Here is an 8607-nt window from a genome sequence, read left to right as displayed (position 1 = left end):
TGTTAGAGTCTGCATGGAGGCTTTTCTTAGCATCCACCAGAAATGCATGGACATATTTATTTCTTACTCCAATCAAGATATGCAAAGGTATTACTAGAAGAGACAGAAGACATAATTTAATTAGAGATACTCTTTGAAGAAAGTTTGAAACAGTCTGTAACACAATATTTTGGGGGCACCTTTGAAAGAAAAAGGATGCATAATAAAAGTGGTTCTTGTAATTAGCAACAGACTTGGAAAACTCTGTCCCAGCACTTCTTAAGCAAAGGTCTGCTATGGCCTGATAAAGAAATGTTCAGGAGAAAAGATAAGGCTGTGTATGCTGAAAAAATAACATTGTTAACGTAACATCATGTTGTCTTGAGGAGCAAAAGTGCTTACCCAAATGCACGTTACCCTTGTTAATTTGCTTGGATTTGGTGCTACTCAAGGCAGTCTTACAGAAAGACTGTAAAAAGTTGTGGGGTTATATTTGTGGTTAATATTTTGGTGATAGAGCAAAATTCTGAATAAAAGTTAAACCATGCACAATTATGACAATGGATTTGTTTGCACCCATGCTCTCAGAGCTAACCCAGCCAAGAAGGCTCCTCTAGAATCAGAACTCAGTTGGATTACAGACCTTAACATGGCGGTTGGCTGCATGAAGGTGTTTTTAAGCATTGGACAAGTAGTATGGCAGTCTCCATGCAGAGACATTTTTAAATCATGTACTTTAGTTCCCATTTGTGTTGCTGAAAAGAGACGTACTTGAGAAGTAGTTATGGAAGGCATAATACTGTTTCTTTTAAGGATCCCAAGTAATTATATAAGTGAGGAATCATTTAAACTTTTACAAATTGGTAATGGTTTTCCTTTAAATACTTTTTTAATTATGCAGTGAATATTTAGGAATATAGTATGAACTGTGACTAGTGCAAAAGAATGTGGTTGCCTTTTCTGATCAATATGCATTTCATTTCTGTGTGAAAGGAATTTCACTTCCACCTGTGAAAGGATACCTTTTCCGTGCTTTCAAAGTGCTTTAAGATCTTCACAAAGGTGTGACTTGAGAATAGCCTCACCACAACTGAAGCATTTTTCTAACCGTGCAGTTCAAAACTTGTTTTTGTATATGAATAGAGGTTGTCATTTGGTTGCTGGCTTTGTGATTTTTATGCTCTTTGCATGTTTCACTGTGTTGTAAGTAAATTCTTCTTAGTACATCCAGAGTTTCTGAAGTTACACAGCCTATTTGGCATCTAAGCCCTACTAATTGCAGCTGTTTTTCAAAACAGTCCGACTCAGCCAATACGCAGCTCAGGAAATGATAAATGCAGCTGAATTAGTCCTTTGAGGTCTCTTGCCTTGGGGGTAACAACGAAAGTTGCGGGGACTGTGACGTGGGGCTTCTTCAAGTTTGTCTTCTGTCTTTTTTGCACTGTAACAGGTACAAAACAAAGAAATGACGATGTGTAAGACCATACCTACATTCGTCCTGCTGCTTACAGGTGAGCGAAAATTTCTTTTTTCTTTTTTTTTTCTCAGCTTTACTTTCTCTTCAATACTTTCAATTTCTTTTTGAAGATACCCCTGTGTTTCTTGCTCTCTGGTAACTAATATCACTCAATCTGTAAATCATTATAGATTCATTTAAAGTGTTTCTCTAGGCATTGTTACATTTTCCCACGTGAAAGATCACCTTAGCTACATCTCTATTAGTAAAATAAAATTCATTTTAAAAGCATAAATGTACTTTGCCATACAAATTTCTGCAGTACCGCTAATAATCAAACTTGAAGAGTAAGTCAGTCTGTTGTATTTAAAGAAATCCCTTGCAAGTATAGAAGGAGACTTATGCCAGTAAAAGTTAAGACTACTTGCAGCATTTTATTTTCATTAATGAGTTCTAAAAATAAATATTAACATCAGTAATTATCAATGTTTTATCAGCAGCTGAACTTGAGAAATGACAGCACATACAGATCACACCTGTTACTGTTAGTGCTGGTACTTAACAGGAGCAGCGGCAGTATCACACTGATGTTGCAAGGAAAGCAAAAACTGAATTATTTCATGTTTTTTACCTGCAAATACCAGGCTTTGCTACAAAGATTTAGTAAATTAATCAAAGAAAACTGAGAAAGGGTGGTACAAAATTTGTACTCTAACAACTGTCAGGACTGCAGCCCCTTATGTCGTTTTTTGTGCAGTGAAAATATCAATGCTTAATGCTCTGAATTTGTGACTGAAAATATTACAGCAGAGTCCCTTTAAACAAGGGCCTAACAAAAGGGCTTTATATTTAGCAGTTAGAATTTATGACTGATTGTACCAGCTTCATAAATTTTCACTATAATACTTTTTCATTGGCAAAAAGAAAAAAAAATGGGATTGAAATTGTGCAAAGGCCTAACAGACTTCTTTAAAACTTGGTCATACTAAAGGCAGCAACAGACCAATGATTTGTGCTGGGAGGTGTTGAGTGGAAGGTGGTTAATGGACCTTCTTATCACGAGAGCACACATGCTCATGGGCCTGGCCAACAATTTATGCCATCTTTCTCATCTTTCTTTGAAGGAGTTCATGGAGATATACCTATCTTTAGGCACATTCTGTGGAGTGGTGCTCTGCTTGGCAGGGTCCTGTAAAAGCTTCAGTGACAAAGCAAGCTTTTCTCCCAGCCACTGAGCAACTTAAACTCATTGCTGGAGAGAGCCAGCTTTCTCCTCTGACTACTGTTTGGTTTTGTTTAATTGCAGTGTCGTGGGTGCTCCCTTACAGAGAAGCTCTGTAGGTGATGCTATAAAGCTAGGAAGAACTTTTAAGTTAACAAGGGCAGCTAGGAGATGAGAATTATGTAAGGTGTTTGAGGATGTTCATTTTTCAAAATTACATATACGTCTAGGAATATCATGTGCCACTGCTTTGTTGCTCTTTCAGAGTCAATTACTTCCTCCTGAAACTGGTTAAATTTACCTCCCACAGAAGACTTTTTCTTTTGTTTTTAATGTCACAACTGTGACACTGCAAGAAAGCATCTGCTTAATGTTCCAGTCACTTTAGAAGTGTATGTTTTTCCTCTCTTCTTATAATTCAGGTAAAGTTAAGGGAAAGTATCTTTCAACTCTCCTTAACTCTTCTTTTTCATTAATTTGCAATTGAAGTTGAACAGGATAAGTGTAAGGCAGGCTGTTTTCATGTGTAAACTAAAGAGACATAATGCATTTCATCTGTATTAAAATGATTGCTTGCCATTTAAGAAGCGTAAAAGGCAAGAAGTGAGAAAAAGGATGAATATCAATAAACATTCCAGGCAGATTTAGCTGCCCTGTCCTTTCGAGCCCCATTAAAGCAAATGAAAATGGTTTTGTTAATTTTCAAAGTGCCCAGATATAGTAAAAGCTGCAGCTTTGCTATTTTTCCTTTGTGGATTTTGTGTTCTTGGTGCAGACCATAGAAATACTGGAAACATTTTAAGAAGTCTTCAAATTTTTTTTTAAGCAGAGAAAATGAAATATCTTAATTTCAAACAAAATATTCATACAGGAAAGCTAGATGAAGGCAAATATTGCAAAAGCAAAATAGAAGCCAAGATTGTCCAACATTTTATAGCAGTAGTTGTGAGCCAACCTTAATAAATACTGTGACATACTCCAGCAATAATTTTGTTTAATTTTTAGGATATTGTGTTAAAAATATGCTTGTTGCTGCAGCGGAGTCAGAAACTGAATCAACATCAATGTTAACTGTTTCTTATGCCACAGAAGCTTCTCAACAACCAACAACAAGTAGCTACATTCAAGATCCAGGTCTGTTTTTAATTCATTGTTTCCTCCAAGTTCTGACTCATTCCTTCCCTCACTGTGCACACCTGAGCTGTGTGATACTACTCTTTTCCCTGTTTTTCCCCCTGGCTGACTCTTGTAGTGTCGTCCACTCTTTCTGTGCCTGTCCTGTTGTGTCTCTTCCTGTTTGAAGTTTGACTTTTGTGCTTCTTCATCTTGACACTGTCACTGTGACGGAAGTCGCTTTTCTCAGCTGCCTATCACTAAGCCTGCTGCCTAAGCCTTGAGCTATCAATGTTTAAAAGTTTGCTCTCTTTTCTTCTAGGCTCAGGAAGGTACAACTCAACAGGTAAGACGGACAGCACAATCCAAGTTGATTGCATCCCTGTGGGGGCCAAGCAACCTTCCATCGTATAGGGACTGGTAATAGCAGGAACACTGATGTTCCAGGTATAAAGTAAAACCTAGTAGTTAAAATAGCGTGAGTTACCGCTGACTGCAATGAGCTAAGAATACTCTTACTGTGTCTCTGCTAACAGATGGGAACTTGCTAATTTGCTGGAATAATTGTAGCCGAATCTCATGTTTAAACTGGTGTGCAGCATGGCATAGCTACAGAAAGACAGGGAGTTGCAGATGCCTTGACCTTGTTTCATTCAGCATTATGTCATGGGCACAGGGTCAGCTCTGTGGCTCTGTGGTCTACTCGCACGCGAAAGCACTTAGAACTGAGGCAGATTGGTACCAAGATGTTATGAGCGGAAATCATCAGTATTTTATCAGTATTTTCTCTATACTCTAATGTGCACTAAATGCTGAGCAGGCTGCTGAGAGTTCACTGGCTGTGCCTCAGCCAGTGCTGCTGCATTGAAATAAAGGTGAATATGGGACTTCCATACTGATGTGCCTTTTGTCTGCACTTTCTACTCAAAAGTTGTGAACGTGAACCAGTTTAGCTGCAGTATAACCCTATGATTGATTTAAACAGGCTGTATTTTCAGAAGTGGAAGGTAAAAATAAAGTATTCGAGGCATCTCAAATAACGCAGCCTAAATACATGTCAATCAAGAAACAGAAAATAAGTCATTCTGTTTAAAATGTCAGATGCTTTTCTTTTCATGGTCCGTGGATAGCTTGGAATCCTGTGCTAGAGGAAGAAAACTGAAGAAGGTCACAGCAGAAAAATTCCCTCCCACGCTGCCTAAGTGTCATGTTTATTTCTCTGTGGGTGCAAATGACTGATCTGCTTGTGGCAGGATCTGAAGAAAGCAAACTTTCTGACTTGGACTTGGTTATGCTAATTGGAAATACATGTAAATATACAGCTGTGAATATATGAGAATATACAACTGTGAATATGTTACCTGCTGAACAGACAAAAGACACATAAGGAAGGGTACACAGAAATCAGCCTACAATCAGCCTACAAGTATAGTGAATGTAGATGCAAAGTAGTTAAAAGCCATAACTGATTCTTTTGGAAGAAAATAATGAGTTAATTTGTTTATACCACTTAGGTAAATTTGGTGCTTTTGCCACCAAAAAAAAAAAAAAAAAAAAGAGGTAGGGAAAACAGCTGTCAGCTTTATTACATGCAGTTGTACAGTTTACTTGTGTTTCTAATTTTCATTTTCTTTGTTTTTAACAGCAGAAAGTAGTACATCTCTATTAGGTAAGTTGGCAACTTCAGTGCATATAATTCTACTTAAATATTTGGGGTTTTTTTACCCAAGTTTTGAATTTCCAACTTCTACTGCCGTTAGGTATAGGGAACAAATGCATGTATAGACTTGCATACAGTACATCTGAAAAAAACCTTTGCTTCTATGAAAGTATATTAAAGAAATTCCCTTAATTGCAAATCATGATATTTCTCTGTAGATTTATTTGAGTAATAAGAATATCCTTGTAGCAGTACAAGCCATGGTAATTTGCTTCCTTGATACAATAACTGTTGTGTGGGACTTTTTTTCTTTCAATAAAAGCTATAGCATCGGAGATATTATGAGCAGTGGTAGCTGTTGATATTCTAACACTGGAAATAAATATCACATTGTGATAGAAGAGGGGAAGTCAGTGAAATGTTATTATATTGCTCTTACAAAGCTGTTTTGAGACCAGAGATAAATGTTATTTAACCTTACTTCATTACTTCAGTATTAGCATGTACTAGCAGTAATGTCAATTGAAAATAACATTAACATAACTGTTAATGTTTATTAAAATTTAACTCAGCTTTTTGTTTATATTAAGAGCTAGACATGATAACTTTCCTTTGTGTTATGTATCTAATTTGTTGTACTGTTGAATCACAACTATAAAGGAAGGAAACTGAGAAGGAAAAGACTAGTCAAATAAAAGTACCACGTTACTTAAATTCCTGCAAAAGCAAAGCTGGGACTACCTTGGTCTTAAAGTGTTCCAACTATTTTTGAGGCGGAGTCACAGAATTTCTTGAGAAAATAGCAAAATCTGCTTCATTTTTTAATTTTCCAAATAAAAATGAAAACTCTAAGGAAGGCCTTGCAAGCTCTCTCAAATTGGAATTTCCCTTAGAAATGTTCTGAATCCTAGTATCATTTCTTGTGACTGAACAGATGCTTTAGAATCTACTAGAGGTGAGTTCTGTGGAGCTGATTTATTGGACTTTAATCTGGATGAAAATTTCTTTGCACTGTGAAAAAATCATCGACTATAATGAGCTGTAAAATGCTTTACTTAATTATGTACTCAGACAGACTTCAGTGAGATTTTTGTTGGAAAAGTAAGGCATTTACTGTAGCATTTAGTGTTGCATAATTACCCACCACCAATGAAAGTATTTATGTTTTTCCTTTTCTTAATGATTTAGTCACATATAACTTTCTGTTTGTTCTTTAGTGGCAGGACTCAGCATTTTCTTTGTGCTGATCTTTATTTGCGTAATTATTGGTGTTTGGAATGCACGGAAATTGTCGAAGGTAAGTTTCTCCTTTTGCAGATTTGTTTATGTGTGCTATACATATTATAGCAAATGGTGTCAAATTTCCAGTTTTTCGACTTTTCACTTTGTTTTCTGGTGCTCATTTGCACTGTAGTTGTTTTCTCTGCTGGAATTATTTGTTTGTTGCCATAGATGGCCTCTCTTCCTGGTCACTACCTGGCTAAATTTTAGCAGGAATGGTTCCTAGTTTGCAATTTTATTCTCCTTTTAATGACTATTTTTCTCAGTAAAAGTCCCACATCAGACGTGACAGTTCTGCAGTTTGAGTGACTTTTATCTGACTGAGCTACTTTGGATGCTGTTGTAACCACAGTCTTATCTGTCATAAGTAAATAATTGCTAACAAAATCTTGTGTAACTTAAGTAATAATTAGAAAAAATACGGTAGCACTTAAGGTGCAAAAACTGCATTATTAAAACAAGTTAATGTATGGAAAAAATATGAGGACAACTGTAGCTATCATTATATTGAAGTGACTGATCTTGTGTTTGTGTTGCTTAAATGCATGCTACAGTGATAGTAACGTAATTGTGTTTCTTGAACAGCAAGATTCATTTGACATTTCTTCTGCCCCATCCGGTGAAGCTTAGATGACTTTAAGAACATCATAACATGAGAACCAATGTGAGTTGCCATTTGAAGGAGCATTGCAGTGACAGTGGGAGATCTGTTGTGGGACCATTTGGTCTACGTACCAGCAGTTCTGCTTTGTCCAGAGATCATTTCAAAACAAAATAATTCGGAATGTCAGTTGACAAGAAAGCCCAGTCACCAAAAGAGTCTCAGTCAGTTCCTTTAAGTAAAGCATTAGAACTGGGGAAAACTTAAAAAAGCCAGGGAAATTCTTAAACACCATTTTAGCTGGCATGCATTCACTGTAGTGTAACGAGGGAAAAGTCAAACTGCTGCACAGCTCCAAGCCTTAACAAACTCTTTGCTCATCAATACCTATTTCATACTATGGGAAACTTAATCATTGGTATTTTTAGTCTTAACTGAGTATTTGATGTGTTATGTATTAACTGGTGTATATTGATCCTACTAATTTTTCAGTAATATTTTCCTGTTTCTCTTATGTCTTTTTCAGGAGAAAAGAAGAAATGAAAGTCTTATTATTGGTAGCTATTTAAAGGGCCCTTCCACAAGAGCGGAATATTAAAAATAAATAAATTATTGAAACTAAAGAGATCTTAGTTATCAAAGTTGTCACACTTAAGCGATGTCTATACTAATGAATTAAACTTGGTACAGGAATACTGCATCTTATGAGACTTAGCTGGAATAATCCTCGTTTATGCTTGTGTTGTGTGTTCTACCTATTGGGAACAGCTCCTGGAAGGCTCTAACTTCTAAGTAACAGTCAAGTTACGTGAATGAACAGTAGTATTCCAGTAGGTGAGAGTTTCCTAGACATTGTTTATTTTATTAGTCTAGATGCATAGCCTTATTGTTTAATGCTATTTCTAAATGATGTATTTGATGTATCACTCATTTAGGGACAGGTATTTTCAGTGATTAATCAAACCTAGCCACAGCAAACTTTAATTTACTCACTGCACTGTGTTTGGCTGCTGCACTGTAACTGTATAAAAAGCTAATCATTTAAATGTAAGTCTTGTTGTCATAAGCTTATTACGGTGTCTTAGGCTGGAGTGTAAATGTACAGTTGAACTGTGTTACATTTTCTCAGTTTGCAGATGCTCCCGTGGAACAGAATAACACAATATTCTCTTGCCTTGACCTTAGGCAAAAGATAAGCATGCACACTGAGCCATAGTGCTCAGTGTAGTAAAATCATATCCTGGCACGTACTTCTGAGAAGCTACATAAGTTTAATTGTGTGAAACCCACATTGT

The 8607-nt window shown here is 36.4% G+C and overlaps 1 long non-coding RNA gene across 1 annotated transcript; it reads left to right on the top strand.

The window, feature by feature from the left end:
• Positions 1-3723: 3723 nt before the first annotated feature.
• On the top strand, positions 3724-7921 carry LOC306945523. Its single transcript, XR_013792585.1, has 6 exons — positions 3724-3791; positions 4093-4116; positions 5416-5439; positions 6648-6727; positions 7297-7375; positions 7839-7921. It is a non-coding gene; the product is annotated as an uncharacterized lncRNA (long non-coding RNA).
• The last annotated feature ends 686 nt before the right edge of the window (positions 7922-8607 follow it).

This window comes from Tetrao urogallus (assembly GCF_951394365.1).
Source record: "Tetrao urogallus genome assembly, chromosome: 4".
Classification (NCBI taxonomy): Eukaryota; Metazoa; Chordata; class Aves; order Galliformes; family Phasianidae; genus Tetrao; species Tetrao urogallus.
The sequence above is the reverse complement of the archived record's forward strand: the minus strand, read 5'-3'. Positions and strand labels throughout refer to the sequence as shown.